At 47.4% G+C, this 23,989-nt stretch overlaps 1 protein-coding gene across 4 annotated transcripts in view; it reads left to right on the top strand.

Moving 5' to 3' along the window:
- Positions 1-23,989, top strand: part of PCDH1 (protocadherin 1) — a 139,377-nt gene that overhangs the window by 110,992 nt on the left and 4,396 nt on the right. The window lies entirely within an intron of this gene.

Raw genomic sequence — 23,989 nt, 5'->3', positions numbered from 1 at the left:
TCAAGTCCCTATTACGTAAGCCAGCCCTCTCTTATCTGTGTCATTATGATATGGGCTCGTAATTCTCATGGAACTCTCAGGCACGCAAAATGATGGCTGTGCGGCCCTTATCTGCCAAGTGTTTCTCAGTTCCTGTTCTTAACTGCATTACTATCAATTTACCAGCATATTCCTTCAAGTAGCTCTGCTATTCCATTAATTAACATCCCCAGAATTGTGGAATGGAAGCTTTTATGTCAGGCGATTGACTGAAAAATGTAGAAGAAGTTGGAATAAGTAGGATATATTTGAAGCAACGAATACAGCAAAATGAAGGCTTCTATGCACTGCAAGGAATGTGCTGTAAACGCCCCGGGACTTCAGCATCTCCTGAAATTGTATGGGAAGTATAAATGCTATGATGACTGACCAAACCACGTCTGGCAAGCTGTGATATGCTTAGCCTGAGAATCAACCCTGGAACTCCTCAGGCTTGTACCACGCCTCCAATTCTCACATGAAATATCTCAATGGAATACTTCCTGGTTTGGAAGCAAGGCACAGACCCAAGTTGCCAAGTCACCTGATTTAGATAACACAACAAATTGTGGGTTGTTACAAATGGACAGATCTCCAGTCTACATGCTGTGCAAGGAGGCAACACATAGGCATGAAGACTTTGGGAATGGGGTGAGTGGGACAGCAGAGGCGTAGCAAGGGGGGGAAGCAGCCGGTGCACTGGTGCGTCCTCCGCCCCGGAACACCCCTGCCATGCCACACCACACCCCCACAGGGCACGTGCCCAGTGGGTCACGCCCCCACCCCCTTGGAGCTACGCCTCTGTGGGACAGTATGTCCTCCCCATGTTATTAGCAGTATTAAGCCCCACTTCCTTGAATTTGGCTGGCATGTATAATGATGGTAACAATTCCAAACACTATTGATAACACACGTGACCAACGAAGGACCAGATGTGTTTCATCTTAATTGACCCTTAAGATTTAACACTTGTGATGACCCTTAAGATTTAACACTTGTGATGTACCTTCCGGAAACATGGATGGTGTTATATATCACATTATGTGTGAACCAGTGATAATGGTGAAAAATCCATAATTTTTTTTTACAACACCTTGCTACACATGAGAGGAGGTTTTCCATTTTCAGATAATTATACCTAATATGTTCACTTCCGGATACGTTGGTTTTATAATAACGTTTGTATGACCACTGAGGAAGGCTAAATCATCCAAAATGCATCTGAGCATTTGTTGGTCACTGACATGTTATCAGTAGTGTTTAGAATTGTTATAGTCTTTACTGATTTTTAAGGTGTAGCTTGGCTGTCAAACCTTGTGTTATTTTTTTATTTGGTTTCCAGCTCAACCATTATGGTACCCTTCATTGTTTTGGTTGCTTTTTTCTTTTCCCTTTTTTTCCCTTTATGAAGTGTATAATGAACAAAAGTGTTGACTTGACTGCTCAAATAAATCTGTGTGTTCCATGGAGTGGGTGTTCCAGCGGTTCACATACCACAACACTGATACTATTGCTGGAATTTCTGCCTTCCCCTTACTATCAGATTATGTAGCCGTGTCCTTGAAGAAACTATTCCTTTCTCCTTGAAACTTCTACCTTTTCAGAGGTAGAAGCTTCAATCCGTCTTCTCATTAAGCTTGAGTTTCCATCCTGTTTGACGTTCTGCTCACCCCCTTAAAAATTTCATCTCCTCTTTAAAAAGGAGGGTGGGGTTGTCAGCGTCACAGAGTTGTCTATGAGACATTTTGAGTCACATACATCTAAAGCAACTTCTCTGAATTTATTTGATGGTATTAGAGTCCAGTTTACATCGTTCATCCTTTCAATTAATGGTAGAAGCCCAGGGAAGAAAGTAACTTCAATTTCGTTCCATTACTGTTTACCTCAGAGAAGGTAGGAGGTATCATTTTGGCCATTTTCTTACTGGTACTCTGGGCCAACCCTTCCTTTCAGACTGACGGCAGCAACGCTTCAATCTTCTCTCCTACCGCTAAGCAAGAGAGAGATCTGGGTGGTTTTCAAGCCTTAATACTCAATTTGTAGACCAGTGGGAAATGGATTACAGTCGAGAATTAAATATATGCAAAATTAATTCTCTAGCCCTCAAGGTTTTTAAAATTCTAATTCTGGAGACCACCCCCTTGTTCCGTTCTTTGTTTGAGGCTTGGTCCTCTTATCCGCCGGGGTTTCTTGTGGTTCGGGCTGTTTTTTGTCATCTCGGGATTCGCCAGGAGACCCACCCATTGTCACAAGGCCTCTTTAAATTCTTTTTTAGAACATCACACTGTTGCAGAGTGCAAAATTTGCTTTTTAGACAGGGGGTTGTGAAATACAGCTTTCACGATCATAAATAAACTGCTTTTCTGCCCCAAGGAAAACGTAGCTCTGTCAGTTGGGTGAAACTGCTCTAGTTTCAGCGAGGCTGTCAATAATGTGGTTTCAGTTTAGACTGCAGCTATATATAACTTTTCCCTCTTTTTTTGACCAGCAGTGTGTTATTTAACATCTTAAAATGCATCACTGCATAATTTTGACTGCTTTGTTTCACACAAGAAATCATAAAAAGCTTCCGCTACCCATTTCCATCCATTCAACCTCTGTGAAAGAGAGGGGCGGTTTTCCCCTCCAGGCAGTTGGCAACCTTATTCATAACCCTGATCCGCCCCCCACCCCACCCCGCAGTGGCTACTGAGGATTCTGCACTCAGAAATTATGTGGTAGGACAATCGCTCCTTCCTCCCCTCAGTGAAGAGCAAAGGAACTTACCGTTCGCTACAGAGAAGTGTGGTAGATATCCAAGTATGGTATGTGTGGGCTGTGTCTTGCCTTCCATCTCCAGCAGTGGCGTACTGGGCTAAATTGCGCCCGGGGCATGACTGCCTCCATGCCCCCCCCCAACCTGGCTCTCTGCACCCTACTTACAGGAGCCAGTAGGGGGCGGGGCTCGGACAGGCGGTGGTAGGCCGACTCCTGCCCTCCCTAGCCTCCTGGGGGTGGGGGTGGGAGTCAGCCTGCTGCCACAGCAAACAGCTCAGCCAGTGAGCAATGCCCCAGCACAGGGGGAGCCACCGGGCACTGGCCGGGTCGCCACAGCACAGAAAAGGCTGGGTGCAGGGGCCAGGCTGGCACCTGGCGCACTCCCCCCCCCCATGTGATGGAATGATGTGCACCCGTGGACATGGGATACCCCAAGTCCCCATTAGTGGTACGCTACTGGTATCCAGGCACTCAAGAATAATAATAGCCAAGATAATTTATAGGTTGGCCTTCTCCTTATGGACTCCTTATGGACAGCTTCTGACTTAAAACAATACAACAAAATCGAACATTAAAACCAAGATTCTGCAGTTACCCTAAAAGAATTAGATGGTGACTAAAGCTCTCAGTACAATAAATAGGGTACACTCCTACTATCCTAGGTAGAAAAATAGGAGGGGGAAAGGGTGGGGAAAAGAAAGGGTGGCTGTTAAATGATAAACTGTTGCTGCCTCAACCGTAAGCTTGGTGGAACAGCTCCAGCTTACAGGCCCTGCGGAACTGCACTACCAGGGTCAGGCACAGTACAAGGAAGGATTTCTTGCCTCAGGCAACCATGGTGCATGCTCCTAGAGGAGGAAACTTAGATGTCCTACAAGAAGCCTGTGTGATTGGCAGTGGCGTATCTAGGATGGGGCCACCAGGGCATGTACCCTGGGTACCCTGGCAAGAACTCAGCTGCGCTCTGCTCTTTAAACGATAGGCTCTTCCACCGATATCCATGTGGACTTTGGAGTTGATACATGCCATTTAACACTGAACCTGTCTGGTCTGGGCTGGGGAAGAAATGAGTGGCCTTCAGTTCTTTCCCGAGGTGCTGTTTTCCACAGATATGTCTCTGCCAAAGAGTAATCTCCCCATGTGTGGCTACTGCTTCCTCCTGCCAGGATATGACTACCAACCTCTGAGTGGTGGCTGGAGATGTCCCTGGAATTACAGCTGATCTCCTGGCAACAGAGATCAGCTCCCCTGCAAAAAATGATTGCTTTGGAAGGTAGCCTTTATGACCTTGCGTCCCATTGAAGACCCTCCCCGAACCTATACTCCTCAGGCTCCACACTCAATATCTCCAGGTGTTTCCCAGCCTGAAGGAGGAGGAGGAAGCAGAGGGCTGTTTATCCCTTCCCCGCAGGATGTGAGGCCTCTGGGCTGCTTTCCTGAGGAGAGAACAGTGAGGGCTGAACCTTCCATGAGGGATGGAAGGCAAATAGTCTTCAGGCTCTAAAGAAGAGGTCCTGGAGGTCAGAACTTCCAAACCATGCTCCTCTTTCTGCAGAAGATTTTCTTCCAACCAGTCGAGCCTTCTTGCTGCTCACTCAGATGCCTGAGCTGGCCAGCTTATCTCCCTGTGTTCAAGAGGAAGTGCCGTACAGAACCAGGATTTTGTTTCAGGCACTGCCCTCCTCCCAGAGGTGGGATCCAGCAGGTTCTCACAGGTTCCCGAGAGCAGGTGACTAATTATTGGCGTGTGCCGAGAGGGGGTGACTAATGGGTGATTTTGCCACGTGGTTTTTGCCTTAGTGACGCCCCTCTTCTCAGCAGTAGCGCGCAGAACTTGAAGCAGCCTAGCAGGAGGTGCACCGGTGTACGTGGCAGCCTGCGCCTGTGTGCATTCGTTTCCTTGCCACAGCCCCGCCCAGCAATGCCCTGCCCCCAGAATGCCCGGCCACGCCCCTGTCGTGCCCCGCCCATCCCCATTGGTGCTACGCCACTGTTTGAATCCCACCACCACGGGAACTAAAATTTTTGGATCCCACCACTGCTTCCTCCCCTAAAATCACATTATTTGCTGTTACTTCAATAAAGTAAAAATACTTTACTTCAATAAAAAAAAAAAGGGCAGGAGCCGGCCTACCACCGCCTGTCCGAGCCCCGCCCCCTACTGGCTTCACAGCTTTTGCCTTCAGTACTAAGAAGCTTCAGTGAGTAGAAGGGAAGCAGATACCTGTGGGAATGGGGTCGCCCTACTGCCGCCATATTGTGCTTTCCGTTACTTCAGGATCTGTGGTAGCCTCTGGTGAATAATAGAAGGCAATCTTCATGCCACGGGACAGAACAGTTTGCTCACCTTTCCCTCTTATCGCTTCAGAATACGCTGTTCGTTGTTGAATGTGTGGGAATTACAACTAGATTCCATGTACACCACACCCATTAAACACCAGCAATTACACACACACACACACACACACACACACACACACACACACACACACACACACACACACACACACACACACACACACACACACACACACACACACACACACACACACACACGCTCCCTAGAACCGTGGTGGCGAACCTTTGGCACTCCAGATCATAACATCTGAAGCTTCTTAGTACTGAAGGCAAAAGCTGTGAAGGAGGACCAATTGGCCATGCTGGAAGGGGCTGATGGGAATTGTAGTCCATAACATCTGGAGTGCCAAAGGTTCGCCACCACTGCCCTAGACGGAGACCTGCAAAGAGTCACTTTTCCAGAGAGGTAGCTCTGGTGCTTAGCAAGTGAAATGGGACAGGATTTTGCCATTAGGGGACGTGGGTTCGAAACCGAGCTCAAAGTCATCAGCAGGAAAACCGCTAAAGCTGGGGACGACAGGTCCCTGTGAGCCAAAAGGCCGTGTCAGGATGAGCTGGACGTTAAGGCTGTCCAAAGCGGGAAGAGCAGAGCCCTCATGGGAAGGGGCAGATAGGTCAAGATGGAAGTCGCCGGCACACCCCATGCAATAATCCTGACCCTTCCGTGCGCGTCGACTCTTCATCTTGTTTCTCCCTGGGAAAACAATTCTTGTGGGCTGTGCAGCATTTCAGTGATTCGGTTGCTAGGGGAGAAATGAGCTGACAGCACCAGCGTAGCTGAGGCAAGGCTGGGAACATCTCCCTGGCAACAGTGCGGCTGCAGCTTATGCCGGGGCTTACCACCCATTTGATCTCAGACCCGCCAGACTTATCTTAAAGCCTTCTCTTCCCCCCCCCCTTCCCCACATTTCAAAATGAAATTCAAATGTTAAAAATCTTCATCCATTTTCCTGGGTCTGTCTATCCTGCAGCCACACCCACCCCCGGCACATAGAATCATAGGCCCCTTCCGCACATGCAGAATAATGCACTTTCAATCCACTTTCACCATTGTTTAAAGTGGATTTTGCTATTCCACACAGTAAAATCCATTGAAAGGGGATTGAAAGTGCATTATTCTGCATGTGCGGAAGAGGCCATAGAGTTGGAAGGCACCCTTCAGGCTATCTAGTCCATCTTGTCCAACACCCTGCTCATTGCAGGATCAACCTAGAGCGTCCCTGACAAATATTAATCTAGCTGGTACTTGAAGACTGCCAGCAAGGGGGAGCTCCCCACCCAGTGGTGGGATCCAAAAATTTTAGTAACAGGTTCCCATGGTGGGATTCAAACTGTGGCATACCGCCAATGGGGCTGGGTGGGGCACGACAGGGGCGTGGCCGGGCATTCCGGGGGGCAGGGCATCCTGGGCGGGGCTGTGGCAAGGACGCAGCTAGAGGCAGACTGGGTAGGGTAGAGTTTGGGGAGGGCAGGGCCTGCACAAGGTATAATGCCACAGAATCAGCCCTCCAATGAAGCCATTTTCTTCTGGCAGACAGATCTCTGTAGCCTGGAGATCAGTTCAGATTCCAGGAGATCTGGAAGGCCTGCCCAGAGGTTGACAACAGTGTCCTCACCTTTTGCATCAAAAGAAGGAGTATGTTCATCCTCAAAAATCAGCTTCAGCCTCTCCCACTAATTCTTTAGGATTCAACCAGTAGCATCCACCTTTCAGTCACGCCCTCCCACAAAAATGTGGAAAGAGATCCTGAGCTGAAAAGAAGTTGTGGGAAGAAAGATGTGCTTCGATATCAGGACAAGAGGCCCTGCAGAGTAGCATTCACTTCCCTCTTTGTTCCTTTCCCTGGAGGCCCTAAGATGGCTAAAACAGGCCAGAGTCTGAGTCTTAGCAGTCCAAAGTGCCAGAATATTCAGTTGTGTAGGAGTTTTGAGAAGGGTAGTGGACACCACCACCACACAAGGGTTGCCACGAGGGCACTTCTCTGTATGCATATTAAATAAATCTACAATTTAATGAGAAAGTGAAAGATCCCTATTTTTTCAGGGGCCAATAAGACTTTCAGCTACCAGTGAAATAGCCCAAGCTTATTTGTATTTAGTTATTTGGAAGGAATTACGGTGGGCGACTTGGTTACCATTGACAAGTCTTTGCAAGGCTAGTGGCTAGGAGCAGCAGTGGCGTAGGAGGTTAAGAGCTCGTGTATCTAATCTGGAGGAACCGGGTTTGATTCCCAGCTCTGCCGCCTGAGCTGTGGAGGCTTCTCTGGGAAATTCAGATTAGCCTGTACACTCCCACACACGCCAGCTGGGTGACCTTGGGCTAGTCACAGCTTCTTGGAGTTCTCTCAGCCCCACCTACCTCACAAGGTGTTTGTTGTGAGGGGGGAAGGGCAAGGAGATTGTAAGCCCCTTTGAGTCTCCTGCAGGAGAGAAAGGGGGGATATAAAACCAAACTCTTCTTCTTCTAGTGCAGGGGTAGGGAACCTGCGGCTCTCCAGATGTTCAGGAACTACAATTCCCATCAGCCCCTACCAGCATGGCCAATTGGCCATGCTGACAGAGGCTGATGGGAATTGTAGTTCCTGAACATCTGGAGAGCCGCAGGTTCCCTGAATCTGTGAGAGGAATCTTTTACAAGCAGTTCTGTATTGAAGACTTGAAGAAGAAGAGCTGGATTTATATCATCCCTTTCTCTCCTGTAAGGAGACTCAAAGGGGCTGACAAACTCCTTTCCCTTTCCCCCTCACAACACCCTGTGAGGTAGGTGGGGCTGAGAGAGCTCAGAAGAACTGTGACTAGCCCAAGGTCACCCAGCTGGTGTTGGAGTGCACAGGCTAATCTGAATTCCCCAGATAAGCCTCCACAGGCAGAGCAGGGAATCAAACCCAGTTCCTCCAGATTAGAGTACACCTGCTCTTAACCACTACGCCACTGCTGTTATTGGGTTGTGAGTGGAGAGCCAAGGGATAGAAGCCTTGGGTGGCTTTTCATGGATGAGACTTGGGGAGAAGAGTCCATGTTGTCCTCATCTCTTCCAGTTCCGGTCACATTGACTGGCATTCCTGACCTTGCTCTCCCCTGGCAAGGGGCCCATTGTTGTGTCGGTCAGAGGAGACCAACAGCCAAGCTTTGTGGGTTCCTTAGATGTTCGAAGCTGTGGCTAATGACCAAAATTTGCAGGAGGTATCTGGAGCTGGGCCCTCCTGCCCCACGAATCCTGTTGCCCCCACTACATCCTTCAGCACACTTCAGAGCTGGCTGGAGAAGTGGTTTGAAATGGGGTGTAAGGAGTGACAAACAGAGTGATGCAAGGAAGATGGAAGGAGTGTGAAACTGACGAAGGGACAGAGCGAAAAAGAGGAAGCATGAATGGGGTGAAGGCACAAGGAGAAGTAAGCAATTTGAAAAAGAATAAGGTGAGAATGTGGAAGGTGTCAGGAAGCAGGCCAGCTGGCAGAGTCAGGATCCAGATCAATGGGCAGCCTGTTGAGCAGTTGCTGATGCCGAGTGTTAAGAGTTTCAGCTCCCTGCCAGAATTTAGAAGAAGGTTTGGATTTATATTCCTCCTTTCTCTCTTGTAAGGAGACTCAAGATGGCTTACAATTCAGTGGTGGGATCCAAAAATTTTAGTAACAGGTTCCCATGGGGGTGGGATTCAAACTGTGGCGTAGCGCCAATGGGGCTGGGCGGGGCACGACAGGGGCATGGCCGGGCATTCTGGGAGTGGGGCATTGCTGGGCGGGGCTGTGGCAAGGAGCAGTCGCTGCGCCGGTCCTTGGGTGGGAAACGAATGCACGCAGGCACAGGCTGCCACACACGCCGGTGCACCTCCTGCTAGACTGCTTCAAGTTCTGCGCACTACTGCTGAGTAGAGGGGCGTAACTAAGGCAAAAATCACGTGGCAAAATCACCAATTAGTGGCCCCCTCTCGGCACACACAAATAATTAGTACCCTACTCTCGGGAACCTGTGAGAACCTGCTGGATCCCACCTCTGGCTTACATGCTCCTTTCCCTTCCTCTCCTCACAACAGACACCTTGTGAGCTGGGGGGGCGGAGGGCTGAGAGAGTTCCAATGAACTGGGACTAGCCGAAGGTCACCCAGCATGAATGTCAGAGTGTGGAAATACATCTGATTCAACAGATAAGACGCGTGGAGAATCAGACTCGGTTCTCCTGATTAGAATCCACCTGCTTGGAAACCACTACCCTACATCAGTTTAGGATTCTGATATCATTCATTGTGTGATAGGGTTGCCAATTCTGGGTTGGGAAATAAATTGAGATTTGGGAGGGGGTGGAGCCTGAGGAGGCAGGGTTTGGAAAGGGGAGAGACTTCAGTGGAGCATAAAGCTATAGTGTTCACCTTCCAATTTCTCCAGATGATCAGACTTCCAATCCAAATCATTTATTTACGGTCAACGACCAGAACAACAAAATAAAAATACACAATTCAGCAACAATAAAGCCCAGGTCAGAGATAATACATATTCTGTATTGCTGACAGAGAGGATGTTCGCGGGAATTAAGTAATATATATATATTAAAAAATTTCAGTGACTTATGTTTGGAGTCCCGTTACACCTAAATTGCGATACAGTAAGTAAAAATATAATGATTGGAGCAGAGATAAAAAATTAAATATAAAAGGCTCATACAATATTACTAAAAAGGACGCCTATAAGGACTGACTAAAAGGCTGTAATTTCCAGCCATGTCATCTAAAAGCTGAGCTGGGTCCAGACTGATACAAGATAAAATTGGGGTAACTAGTTTCCAAAGACTGTTTGTCCAAACCATAAAATAAGTTCTGCTAAAAACTGGAACAAAATTTGAATAAAAGATAAAATCATTAATCCAACGCTCCTATTTCTAATTGCCCTACTTGTCCACGCCTTTTAACCAATATTAAGCCAGCTAAATTTTGCCACCTCTCTTGTTATATTCGGATTGGCATCTTCTAATAGTCTTTCCATGGCACAATCCTCAGGGCCAAGAAAAATTGATGTTGGAAGAGAGTCAAACAGTTTTGCCCTCATTTCTTTGTGAGTGGGGCATCGTAAAAAAATATGCGTCAAGGTCTCTATTTCCCCCATATCACATGGACAAAGCCTGTCGATGTATGGGATTTTTTTATATCTGCCCTCAAGCACTGCTGAGGGAAGAGCATCACATCTGGTGAGTGTGAAAGCCCTCCTAAGTGACTGACTGTCCAACATAGATAGATTCAAAGTGTATTTAGCGACATGAGATTAAATTTGGGGAATGCTGTTATATCTTGTTGACGAGCCATATCTTGAACTCTCAGCTTGACTGTAGTCTTAGCTGAGGACAAGTCTTGTGTCAAGAGAGCACTGGGTGATATGCCTCTCTTGTGCAGGCCTTCCCTAACTTCACACATCCATCTAGGTTGGAAAGAGTCTTGGGCTATTAGGGGGCATAGTCCTTTAGGGTTTGTATAAACATTAAGCCATTGATAAACTGATAGTAAGAAAATTCTGTCAGCAACTTTCATTTGGCCCGTCTCTAACCTTACAAAGGTAGATGATCAGACTTCTGTTGTCCCAGCCACCATCTGGAGGCTAGAAATCCAAGCTTGGTCGGCTTATTTTCAGGGAAACACGGTATTGTACCAGTATCTCTAATATTCAATAAACACGTAAACAGTTAGAAATAAGCTTTTATACTGTGTAAACTTAACAACACAAACAGTATGTATACAGATTTATTATTGTGTGGTAATTTACACAAAGAATCCTAAACCAAATAGTCCCTCTACAAAGGGCTCACAGCAAGAAGAAGAGTTTGGATTTATATCCCCCCTTTCTCTCCTATAGGAGACTCAAAGGGGTTTACAATCTCCTTTCCCTTCCCCCCACAACAAACACCCTGTGAGATGGGTGGGGCTGAGAGAGCTCCGAAAAGCTGTGACTAGCCCAAGGTCACCCAGCTGGTGTGTGTGGGAGTGCATAGGCTAATCTGAACTCCCCAGATAAGCCTCCACAGCTCAAGTGGCAGAGCTGGGAATAGAACCCGGTTCCTCCAAATCAGAGTGCACCTTCTCTTAGCCACTACGCCACAAACATAAACAATAAGCACATGGACCATCATTCCCTGGTTGTTGAATAACTTTATAAAACCTTCACAGTGGCCCCTGATCTTGTGATTTTCCAAAAAAAAATCCTTTTCCAAAATGGCTGCAAAAATATTTCAGATTATTTTATGCACTGCTGTATAAGAACTGGCTCAGAGGGCCAGCATGGTGTAGTGGGTAAGAGCAGATGGATTCTAATCTGGAGAACCGGGTTTGATTCCCCACTCCTCCAGCTGTGTGCCGGAGGCTTATCTGGTGAACCAGATGTGTTTCCGCACTCCTACATTACTTCTGGGTGACCTTGGGCTAGTCACAGTTCTCTACAAACTCTCTCAGCCCCACCTACCTCACAAGGTGTTTGTTGTGGGGAGAGGAAGGGAAAGGAGCTTGTTAGCCACCTTGAGTCTCCTTACAGGACAGAAAGGTGGGATATAAATCCAAATTCTTCTTCTCTTCAAGATGGAGACTCTGGCCTGATATTCCACTGAGATCTCAATACCTTCTATTGAAAGCCAACATAAAAGTTTATTTCTGATGGTTTAAGTGTTTGTTGAATATTAGAGATACTAATATGACAGTACCATTAGCCATACAGATGCTGCCTTGGATTTGTAACCTTTGAGCAGCTACCACACTTTCATTATGGTTGGTTCACCATCTGGAGGCTGACAATGCTAGACTCAGGCATGAAGACCTTGAAACTTCTAAAGCATTTTGATACCACTTAGTGTTTTGAAAGGGGAAGTTACTTCCACATATTTCCAACCCCCTCCCCCTCATTTAAAGGACAGAAGTCAGCAATTAAATAATGTCTTCGTGAAATCTGTTTGGCAGCTACGGAATGGGAGGCGGAAAAACTCTGAAGTGACCCCCTGGGAATCATTCCGTACAGATTAAAATAAATGCATTTTGGAAATGGTTGAGACCTTTCTCCGTTAATGAGATTAAGACATCTAATAGTCACAGGCAGAACTTTGTTATATAAAGATTTATGAGTTTAGAAGACGGAATAATCAATTTCCTTTTTTCACAATATTTTTAATTGAGAAACTGGGTACTGAAGAAGCTGAAATGAACCGGTGTCAGGGAGGAAGAGCGGATTGAAAAAAACAGCACTGAAATCAAAGAAAAAGATGCTTTTCTTGATGTAGAATATTACATTTACACACACACACACACACACACACACACACACACAGAGAGAGAGAGAGAGAGAGAGAGAGAATAAAATTATTTCCATGTATTAGTTTAACTAAACATTACATCTAATTTCATAGCAATTCAAGAGAAGCAACTTTGTACAATCAAATTATTGGTGTTGTGTCACTGAAAAGGCAGTTACGTTAACATATTTGCAGGTTAGATCCTCAGATAACAAAGTCCCGGAGTCAAATATTGGATTTGAAAAGCAAGGGACCCACAAGGACCTATCTCCTTCACCTTCTATTTCTTGGCATCCCTATTTGGAAGGCATCCCTATGTGGAAGGATATTCCCACAATTCCTTTGTAAATTCAGTCTGTCCTCCAATGAACAGTTGGCAGCATCCATGGCTCTTTCCTTTGAGAAGCATCCTCACAACAACCCAGCCGGGTATATTAGACTAGCCCAGGGTGCCGTGGTGACCTTCACATCTGAGTGGGGATCTGTGCCTGGATCTCCGCAACCCATCCAACCTCTATCCAAGAGGCCTCACTGCCTCTCATATAACTGAGGAGTACTTTCCCATTCCCATTATTTGTAAATTGAACATTAGATGACCAGGCTGAAGAAATGCAACGAAGCCCTAAACAGGCTTCTGTACATGAACCAAAAGGAGGGGAAAGAAGAGCTGCCGGGCCTGTCGTTGCCTTGGGCCTCACTGGAGGTTTTTCACACACGTGGAGCTTTCCTGCGGTTGCTATCCTGGCTGTGGCTGGCTCTCCACACAGCTCGGCCCGTATTCAGGCACCTGTAGTTCCTCAGCACTCCTTCTAGACACCAATACATTGCCTAGAGCAGAGGTGTCAAACATAGGGGCCAAGGGTCAGATGTGGCCCCTCAGCTGGCTCACGGGCCTGATCAGCCCTCTCACGGCAGCCACCCCACCCTGCTGCAGGCTCACCAGTCCAGACCCCCACCAGTCCAGACCCCCACCGGTCCAGACCCTCACCCCCACCCCCCACAGTGCCCGTCTGCAGAAGTGAATCGAGGAGAAATGGCGCCCGGGGGCAACACCTCTGAGTGCCCCAATGCCCTCCCCATGCTCGGGGGTGGGGCTCATGGGCGGGGCTTGGACCAAACCCCCCCATCTTCCTGCAGGCCAGCTCCTGCTGTTCCCAGGGCCTGGGGAGGGCAAAAGCCAGCCTGCATGGAGGGCAGGGCTCGGCGGCAGGGGGCTGCCCAGGCAGGTGCTATGGATGCCTGCTGTTGAGTTCCACCCCCCCACACACCTACCTGCAAGGGGCCAGGGCTCAGTGGCGTGCAGCTGGGGCGCATGCCGTTCTGTAGCCTGGGGCGCCCGGGGAAATGGGTGACCCCATGTCCCTATAGGCAGTATCCCTGTGCCATTCAGAGGAGAGCCAAGGCAGCCACCTCCACCCCGTCCCCAGCCTGATCTGACCAAGTCACATTTAATGTCATATGTGGTCCTGGTAACAAATGAGTTCAATGCCCCTGCCCTCGAGTTAAGGAATACCAGACCCTGGCAGATATCCCTGGTTCAAAACCTCCAGTTAAGGTGTGATTTCACTGTAATACAATTTTTTTTAAAAAAATGGGGAAACTGGATGAAGAGCAGATAACGTGAGTGTCACAAGATTAAGATGTTTGATTTTACTATAATACAATCAATTGTTTGAAAACCCTCCAGTTAAGCTGCTGTGTAGCAGAAATTCCTGCAGTCCCGTGGTTCAGAAAGTATCAGTGAGCTTATATGGGCAGGTCACATGTATCCCACACTTCCTCATTACATAAAGCAGGTGTGCAAGAAATTGGTGTTAGGGGGAGGATCTATGACAGTGATGGCGAACCTTTTTGAGACAGAGTGCCCAAACTGCAACCCAAAACCCACTTATTTATCACAAAGTGCCAACATGGCAATTTAACCTGAATACTGAGATTTTCGTTTAGAAAAAACGGTTGGCTCCGAAGCATGCGTTACTCAGGAGTAAGCTTGGTGGTGCTTTGAAGCAACTGTGCAACTCTTCCTACTGGTGAATCACGACCCTAGGAGGGTTTACTCAGAAGCAAGCCCCATTGCCAACATCTGAGCCTACTCCCAGGTAAAGGATCGCGCTTTAGTTCTTCACATGAAAATCAGTGGGGTTTAACAGTGCTTAACAGGGTTACCTATACTGCTTCCCCAAAACTAGGTCTTAGGTTTAATGCTAATAATCCAGCCCAGCGGCCCAGGCCAGCCTAGATGTGTGTGGGGGGACTCTGTTTGTGCGTGCCCACAGAGAGGGCTCTGAGTGCCACCTCTGGCACCCGTACCATAGGTTCGCCACCACTGATCTATGATTGCCAAGAAAGGCTCTTGGGCACATTATATTCCAGCAGCTATTAGAGTCTTTAACTCAATAGTGATTTCACCACTTTTGTACAGTGCCCCTGTATGGCTTTTTTCTATGGACAACTCTATAGATAGAGTGCAGTGCTTGTCCCTTCAAGCAATTGTGGAGCTCCCCAGGTGCATTTCATCATCGGCCCTTCATTATGAGTTTGATCTTAGCCCAATGGAAGCTTTTGCCTGAGTACATTCCTTTAATCCGGTTCCACCTATTCTTTGAGACCCAGAGGGGAGCTTGTAAGTTTAACCGTCAGGGACTCTTATAAGGTCTCCTGGCTCCAACTTTTTGAACACAAGTTATCACTCGTAAATCTGAATGCGGAGGACCTTTTCTGGTTTTCTGTAGATCAGTGGTTCTCAACCTGGGGGTTGGGACCCCTTTGGGGGTTGAACAACCCTTTCACGGGGGTCTCCTAAGACTCTCTGCATCCGTGTTCTCCATCTGTAAAATGGATAAATGTTAGGGTTGGGGGTCACCACAACATGAGGAACTGTATTAAAGGGTTGCGGCATTAGGAAGGTTGAGAACCACTTCTGTAGATCAATGTAAAAAAAAACACATGTGGCCAAATCGATCTTTGCTAGTAATCTGTTAGTTACACTAATTTTGATGCTCAGAGGACATGCTCTCCACTTGCCCCGTGTCTCCTAACTAAGGGTGATCGTTCTTCCTATTTGGACTCTCTTGTTGGTTTAAAGCAGGGGTGTCCAACTCTGGCACCCTAGATATTCATGGACTATTATTCCCATCAGCCCCTGCTAGCATGGCCAATTGGAATCGTAGTCCATGAACATCTGGGGCACCAGAGTGGGACACCCCTGCTTTAAAGTTATGTGGAACCTTTATGCACTCAAGATTTGATTGCCCTTCTCCAATGGTTTTGCTGGGTCGTCTGCCGAGGATCCCTTTTTCAGACAGGCTCTGTCCTTGCCCCCTTCAGTCAGTAGACTCCTTGGTAAATAACCTTTTGCAATGCCCTCCTGTGTCCCAACTGTGGCTAAAATGGATTATGCCATGCTTTAATAAACGGTCCATGATTTCTCGAGCAACTTTAGAGCAAAAGGTTCAGTTCCTCATAGAGAACTCTGACCCTCAACGTACTTAGTTTGTTGCTTGTTTTTTAGAGGCTGCAGAGAAGAATTGAAGGGAAGTGTTTTTACACCGGGGTTTTTATCGTTCAAGACCTCAGTCTAAGAACAGGAGGTTTGAAAGAAAGAGAACCATAGATCTTCTCCCTAATCTTTTTGTAAAATGAAGAAAAAGCAAAAAAAAAAAATAGTTCTTGTGGGGGAACTGTTTATTGTCTGTACACCCCCACAAGTTTCACATGAGCTTTATCAGGGAGATGCAACTAGAAACGTAAAAACTGCAATAAACTAAAATGCATTACAAATGGAATGTTTTCTGCACAGCACATACAAAACCATATAGAACAGGAACTGATTGCGTAAAGCATGTTATAATAATTAAATACAGTGTTCTATTTTTAATGTATTCATAATTTTGTATGTTTATAATTAGTTTGATTTTCACCTTCCTAGTCACATCCCCTTGATGAAGCTCATGTGAAACGTGAAGAGGTGTATAGACAATAAATATTTGTTCCCTTCATCGCTGTCAATTTTTTGCTCTCTCTTTTGCTTTCTCTTTTGCTTGGTGCAGCCTCCATCTTTTTTTTTTCTTTGTCTTTTTGGAGAACCAGGTTTCTAGTCCTTATGATTGTGAAAGTAGTGGTGAAATTGTAAACACTAGAAAGACAGTTGAGCTCAGTTACCCACAGACAGGGCACAGGTATCCCGGTCCTGTGCAGCCCTTAGCCCTTCCTTTAAATAAGCAGAAGTGGGTGAGTTACTCCAAAGATGCAAATCTGTCAATATTAACCCTGTATGGCCTGATGCCAACCAGCTTAGCTGAACCAGAGGCTTCCTAGCAGTGGCATACCGCTAATGGGGACATGGAGTATCCCATGTCCCCAGGTGCATGCTGTTTCGTCATGTGGCAAAATGTCACATGACAAAATGGCATCATATGACAAAATGGCGTACGCCCAAGCCTCCCTCCCGGGGTCCCTGCAGGCCGGCTCCTGCCCTCCCCAGCAGAAGTCATAAGTGGAACACGGTGGGGGGAGGAACTGGCCAGGGGTGGAGGGTAGGGAGGCAGTCACACCCCTGGGTGCCATTTAGGTTCTTGGTACACCACTGCTTCCTAGCTTATAGCTTGTCTTCTTGACACTGTACTGTACCACCCCTTGCCTCCTCCTGATGCAAATCTGGTACTGAGGGAAAGGCAGAATGAGTGCTAGTGGAGGAGTGCAGTAATTGAAGGAGGGAGAACTTAGGTGGATGGTACTTGAAGACTGCCAGTGAGAATGGAGAAAGGGAACATCTGTGAGTGCCTCACATGACCGTTCAAGGTGTGCCTGTGATGTGCGTACAGATTAGGGCACAAACAGAGCCAATCCTTGTATTCTCCCACAAAACACATCCATCCATGCTTTGAGCAAAAGAAAGGCAGATTAGAAATCAATTTGTTAATAATAATGACAATCCCCACACTTGCAGATGCCCTGTTTCCCCGAATATAAGACATCCCCGGAAAATAAGACATAGTAGAGGTTTTGCTGAAGTGCAAAATATAAGGCATCCCCCCAAAGTAAGACATAGCAAAGTTTTTGTTTGGAAGCATGCCCGATGAGCAGAACACAGAAAAATAAGACATCCCCTGAAAATAAGACATAGCGCATCTTTGGGAGCAAAAATTAATATAAGACACTGTCTTATTTTCGGGGAAACATGGTAGGGAGCAGATACACAGTCCCTGTACACAAGGCATGGAAAGGTATATAGATTGGAGCGGGACTGAATGTCCTCATCTGGAATCCAGAGGGCTATGATGTGCGGGGTTGCCAGCCTTTAGGTAAAGCCTGGAGATCTCCTGGAATTATAAATGATCTCCAGTCGACAGAGATCAGGTCCCCTGGAGAAAATGGCTGCTTTAAGGAATGGATGCAAAGGCATTATACCCTGCTAAGGCTCCTCCCCTACTCAGACCCCACCTCCCCCAAGCTCCACCTCTAAAATCTTCAGGTGTTTCCCAACCCAGGGGTGTAGGGGGAGAATATAGTGCCCTGGGCAAAATGGCGCCTGTGTGTTGCCCCCCCATGCACACACCCCCCCCACTGAAAACATCTTTCTCCCAGCTGAAAACGGGCCATGCTGGTGGGGCAGGACCAGGTCTGGCAAGACAGGGCAGGGCAGGGGGTGATTTTCCACCCCCACTGGCGCACGCCAGGTGCACAGTGCAACCCCCGTCCCCTTATAGCTATGCCACTGTTCCAACCCAGAGTAGCACCCCTGCTAATGTGGCCAGAGGGCTTATGAGGTACACACATAAGTTGCGTGCCTAGATTGTGATGAACACACACAGGCTGGATTCAGGGCCAGCACACTTGAGCCCAGGCAAGGGCAAAGTCAGTGCTCTGAATTTCATTCCCCCTCTGCAGACCTTTTCCTGGGCACCCACAGATTGTATGTACAGGGTTATGCGCACAGTTGTATGGAGAGGTAGATAAATGCACAGATTCACACATATCAGCACAAGGATGTGCTCCATATGGTTAACCCCCTGCACATAGTGCTGTATTGTCTTGGGAGAATCTTTTGTAGACCTTGAGAAAACTATTCAGACCCAAAGGCAGAGGTGGGATCCAGCAGGTTCTCACAGGTTCCCAAGAAAAGGTTACTAATTATTTGTGTGTGCCGAGAGGAGGTTACTAATTGGTGATTTTGCCACATGATTTTTGTTTTAGTTACGCCCCTCCTCTCAGCAGTAGCACACAGAACTTGAAGCAGTCTAGCAGGAGGTGCACCGGCATGTGTGACAGCCCAAGGACCGGCGCAGCGGCTGCGTCCTTGCCACAGCCATGCCCCAGGAATGCCCGGCCACGCCCCGTCATGCCCCGCCCAGCCCCATTGGCGCTACGCCAGTTTGAATCCCACCACCATGGGAACCTGTTACTAAAATTTTTGGATCCCACCACTGCCCAAAGGGCTTCAGACCATCTGCTGTGGCCATGTGCTGCATTTGAACTTGAGTCGCAAATACACACTCAGATATAAATGTCCACGCATAAACCCAAACATGTGTACAAGCCCACACGAGTTTTTAACTTGCCTACTTTAGCACATCAATAGCCTGACCAACTCCCTGCCAATTTACAAGAGTATGCAGCTATTACATAAAGAATGATTTGTAGCACAGGTATCTGCCATGCAGATTTGCCTGCTTTTATGGTGTTTAGTGGTGACGTAGTGGAAGCTGGTGTTAGTATTTTTGCAGAAGAGGCCATAGAGTGACTTGCTTCCCTTTCCCCACAACGGAGATCATAGCAGAGGCAGGATTTGAACCCGGGTCTTCCTGTTCCACAACTCAAGTTAAGCCAGCATCTTAGGCTAGTTTTCGTGTAATGCAAGGCCAACTTTCCTCAATCTAGGAATGGTTCGGTGAGGAGGGAAAACTTTGTCAGTGAGTGTGAAAGGGAAAGGAAGACTATCAGCCAGAATAGTACAGCCCACCTGCCCTGGGGAGCGGTGAAGGGGGGGGGGGGTCAGCATTGCTGGGGAAAGTTAAGAGATTGCCTGGGGTGGGGGGCATAGTCTTTGTCCTTTCTGTGCGGCCTTGTGGTTTCCAAGATCTTGGGGATGACTGGGTGGGTAGGGATGCCCGGTGGGATGCCGTGGGTGGACGGAACCCCAAGGGAGCTGGAGGGGGGGCTGCATGCTGAGTGACCCTCTCCTCCTTTTTCTGCTCCTCATTAGTGTCCCCTGAGCGGAGCAGACTGTGAGTGGGGCCCTGCACTCAGGTATGTGCGCGTGGCTTCCCAGGGGGACCGCAGGGGCTGAGAGACTCTCCCGCAGTGGGAGGCTGTGGGGTGGGGAGGGAGGAGCTGCAAGAGGCAGAGCCCCAGTTGGGCAGCTCGGAGATGCCACCCGGGAGGAGCCACGGGTTGCGGGAGAAACTGGCAATAGGCGAGAAGGTGGGCTGACGCGAAGGGCATGCGTGCGTGCAGCGGGTGGGCACTGCTCTCGCCGAGACTCGTACGGATGCTTTCATTGCTGCATGAAATGAGAGCATGGTAACTCATGGGGCGTTCGTGCACCCTGGGAAAGCTGGCACTGTGTCAAAAATTAGGGAGTTGCTGAAGGTGGGGGTCTCCCAAGCCCCTCCTTGATGTCTCCTACAATCTCCATTGCCTGGCATTGACCCCTTGGCCTTCAGTTGCTAAGTCTCCATCCTGAAAACCCCGTGCTGTAGAAGAGGGATGGCAAGAGACCCAGTTGGTGGCTGAACACAGGCATGGCAACGTTGGGCCCCAGCAGTGAAGGAAAGCAGAATGCTCGTTCCAGTCACTGAGGCCCTTTCCGCACATGCAGAATAATGCACTTCCAATCCACTTTCAATGCGCTTTGCAGGTGGATTTTACTGCGTGGAATAACAAAATCCATTTGCAAACCATTGTGAAAGTGGATTGAAAGAGCATTATTCTGCATGTGCGGACGGGGCCTCGGGGAATCTGTTCACATGCCAAGCTGAGCGCTCCAAACGGACAAGTATAACCACGCCCCCTCGTGAGCAAACCTTCGGGACTGTTCATTAGGGTTAGGGTTAGGGTTAGGTGATGGGACTGTTCATTAGCTTTGTAATCAAATCACTGGATTTCTTCCAGGGCCCTGCCGCTCACCCTGCTCAAACTTGGTGGTGCTTGGGGGAGGCCGTAGCAAACAGCTTATGTGGTATGAGAGCCTCATGTATGTTTGAGTTGGACCTGGAGTGTGGGGGGAGGGAATGAGAAACAAAACACAGGAAGGCGAGGGGGGGCTGTTTCAGTAACAGAGGGGAGCTTTTGACATCCCGCAACTCCAATCTGGTTGGGGGTAGGGAGGCCAGGTAAGATGTAACCATCGCTGCCTCAACCATAGGAAAACTCTTAATAAGTTTCCATATTGAGACATCAAGTCAAACCATAGCTTGCACTAAGCCACAGCACATGTTTAAGCCGTCATTTGAGCTTCCTGGTATGCAACAGGAAACTTATGATTCAGAACTGCTTGGCAGCTTTCTTCTTCGCATCATGCACAAATTAACTCTCATGTCCATAATGTAGCCTCTGGAGGCAGAGCTGTGGCTATAGCTAATGTTTGCAGATCCAGTCATTATGCCAAACTGTGGTTTGTAACTACTTCAGAATCACAATTTTGGTTCCAATTTCGACGTTATGCTGAAACACACTTCGGTTTCCTTCAACATGGTTTAGCACGGTGCCGGAGTTGAATCCATTTTTGTTTATATCTGTTACTCTGCCCATTCAGTGGTGAGAATAAGTCAAGACCTTTGCTACACTAAATGGAGAAGTTGGCACAATATGGTACATGTTTATTTTTTTTTAAATTCCAGCTTCACAAAATGTATGCATAAATATCTGACATTTTCATATAGAAGTGTGACAATCTAACACTTTACCAAAGATGGAAGCTGCTTACCATATCAAATAACATTTTCGGGGGCAGGGGAACCAGCGCTGATTTAGCTCCAAGAAATCTGTGGTTAGACATACAGCTTGCTGATATTCAACTCCAATCTGGTGCTGGGACATGCCTCAAAACTGTGTGTTCTGCACGCAGTTTCACTTGACCCTTGTTTGGGGACTCAAGGGCCATTCTGCAAAAGATCCTCTTATGAAACCTAGATGTGCATTTATTTTGCTCCCCTTCAGTTTCCCTCTGGATGGAACCTTCTTTGGGAGGATGCTGTATTGTTCCAGCATGCCTGTTGTGGTCTTCTGTATCTGGTCTTCTGTATCTGTGGTCTCTTTCCACAAAGAACACCCAACTTTTGGCTAGGAAAGGTGGTTATGCAAGAGGCAGAAGTCTCTCTTCAGAACCGCTTGAGATAGATGGAGTCCAACTACGGTCATTTTAATCTTTGCATGTTCATGCTCCCTTTTTAGAAGTCCAGCAAATTGCAAAGACAGACAAACCCCGGCAAGGCTACCCTGGGAGTATCTGTACACCATGCTTTCTTTTTTTTAAAGGGAGACGCTTCCTCAAATCTGTGAATTTTGTACCATATAAAATTAAGCACCTGTTTTGCTTAATTCTGCATCTTTGAGTGATGGGAAAGAACTGAGATCTCTTTGGGGTACAGAAGCTTCCATTGTGTTCACTGGAAATATTTTGGTCAAACCACACAAGATCTTGGAAGATCCATATCTGTTTCTTTGCTGCAGTTTCTTTGATAAAGTGTTAACTAGAGGACGGCTCTGATTCAGATTAGGAATTTCAATAAGTCCCGCAGGGACTGGGTCTCACTAGATAGAGCCGTTCCACCAGGTTGGGGCCAGGATGGAAAATGGCCGGGCCCTGGTTGAGGTTATCTGGACCTCTTTTGTGTGTGGTACTTATCTGTTTTGTTTTCAAGACAAGCTCTAGCACATAGCATATAGCAAGCCTTTATTGGCATAGACAACAGTACAACAATAATAAAAAACTGATTAAAAAGCATATACAATACAGGAAATAAATGTTAGGTCAAAGGAAATCTACTGGCGTTTAGTAATTTCCAGGAGAAAGTCTGCCACTGTCATACAGAGAGAAGGATCAGGGTTGTCCAACAAGTAGTGTAATCTAATTAAATCGGGGAGATGGGGTAAATGTAAAGGAGTAAGATGCACATACTTGGATCTGATTTCCTTGAATCTGAGACAGTGTAGTAATTGGTGGGCCAGAGATTCAACTGAGCCATCATTACACGGGCACAATCTTTTAGCCTTTTCTTGCTTATTAAATCTGCCATGTAACAAGGCAGAAGGCATAACATTAAACCTGGCGAGCATTATGGCTCTCCTTTGAGCAGGGTTTATTAAGCAATACAGGTAGTGTGCCAAGTTTTCAAGACAAAGAATTTTATGAAATAGATAGGTGCAAAGATTTTACCTGAATTCTGTAGGAGGACATTGCAGGCACTTAATGCAATACGTTACCCCCCCTCCCCCCGCACACAAACATCCACTGAACTGGAGCAGTGAAAAGGATGCGATTGGAGGGCCGCGTTGCCAGGTTGTACAGTGAGGTTCTGTTTTAGGACTTAACATCTTCTTTTGAGTCCTTGGGAAAAGATGTTAATTCTCAGGGGGAACATCCGGAAGGGGGATCGATCAAGCAGAACCCCTTCCTAGCCCTCATTCACAGACTCAAGGCACTTCCCTTCCCCAGGGGGCTATCCCAGCCTTTCTATGGGGAAAAGTGACTAAGAGCCAGAAAGCAACCAAGGCGTGATGCATCTGTTTGCAAACACATGGAAAAGAGGGTACGAATTTTGCTTTGGAGAGAGGCTTGAGAGTTCTTCTGTTTTTAAAAGATTTGCCGTGAACTGAACGAAGTGCCACCAGGTTCTCTCTCCCCCCTCCCCCACCCCAAGCTCTTAGGTTCTCCTACCTGGGTCTCAGCATCTAGTCTTTTTGCAGAAGGCGGCAACCTTATCTTAGTCCTCCTTCAGTGGATTGTCCAGGTTGGCAATGGCGTAGTGGCTAAGAGCAGCAGTGGCATAGTGGCTAAGAGCAGGTGCACTCTGATCTGGAGGAACCGGGTTTGATTCCCAGCTCTGCCGCTTGAGTTGTGGAGGCTTATCTGGGGAATCAGATTAGCCTGTGCACTACCACACATGCCAGCTGGGTGACCTTGGGCTAGTCACAGCTTTTCGGAGCTCTCTCAACCCCACCCACCTCACAGGGTGGTTGTTGTGAGGGGGGAAGGGCAAGGAGATTGTAAGCCCCTTTGAGTCTCCTACAGGAGAGAAAGGGGGGATATAAATCCAAACTCTTCTTCTTCTTCTTCTTCTTCTTCTTCTTCTTCTTCTTCTTCTTCTTCTTCTTCTTCTTCTTCTTCTTCTTCTTCTTCTTCTTCTTCTTCTTCTTCTTCTTCTTCTTCTTCTTCTTCTTCTTCTTCTTCTTCTTCTTCTATAGATAGGAAAGGGAAAGACAGGCTTCCAGAGTCCAGAATGGGCTGTTGGCCCGTTTTATATTTCCGGTAGGAGAAAAGGGAACGAGGTATAACCTAGAGCAGTGTATTAGATATAGAAGATCTACTGGGGAACCGGGTTTGATTCCCCACTCCTCCCCTTGAAACTTGCCTTGGGCCATTCTCAGTCCTTTCAGA

Source organism: Sphaerodactylus townsendi, linkage group LG14 (assembly GCF_021028975.2).
Source record: "Sphaerodactylus townsendi isolate TG3544 linkage group LG14, MPM_Stown_v2.3, whole genome shotgun sequence".
NCBI classification, from domain to species: Eukaryota; Metazoa; Chordata; class Lepidosauria; order Squamata; family Sphaerodactylidae; genus Sphaerodactylus; species Sphaerodactylus townsendi.
The sequence above is the reverse complement of the archived record's forward strand: the minus strand, read 5'-3'. Positions and strand labels throughout refer to the sequence as shown.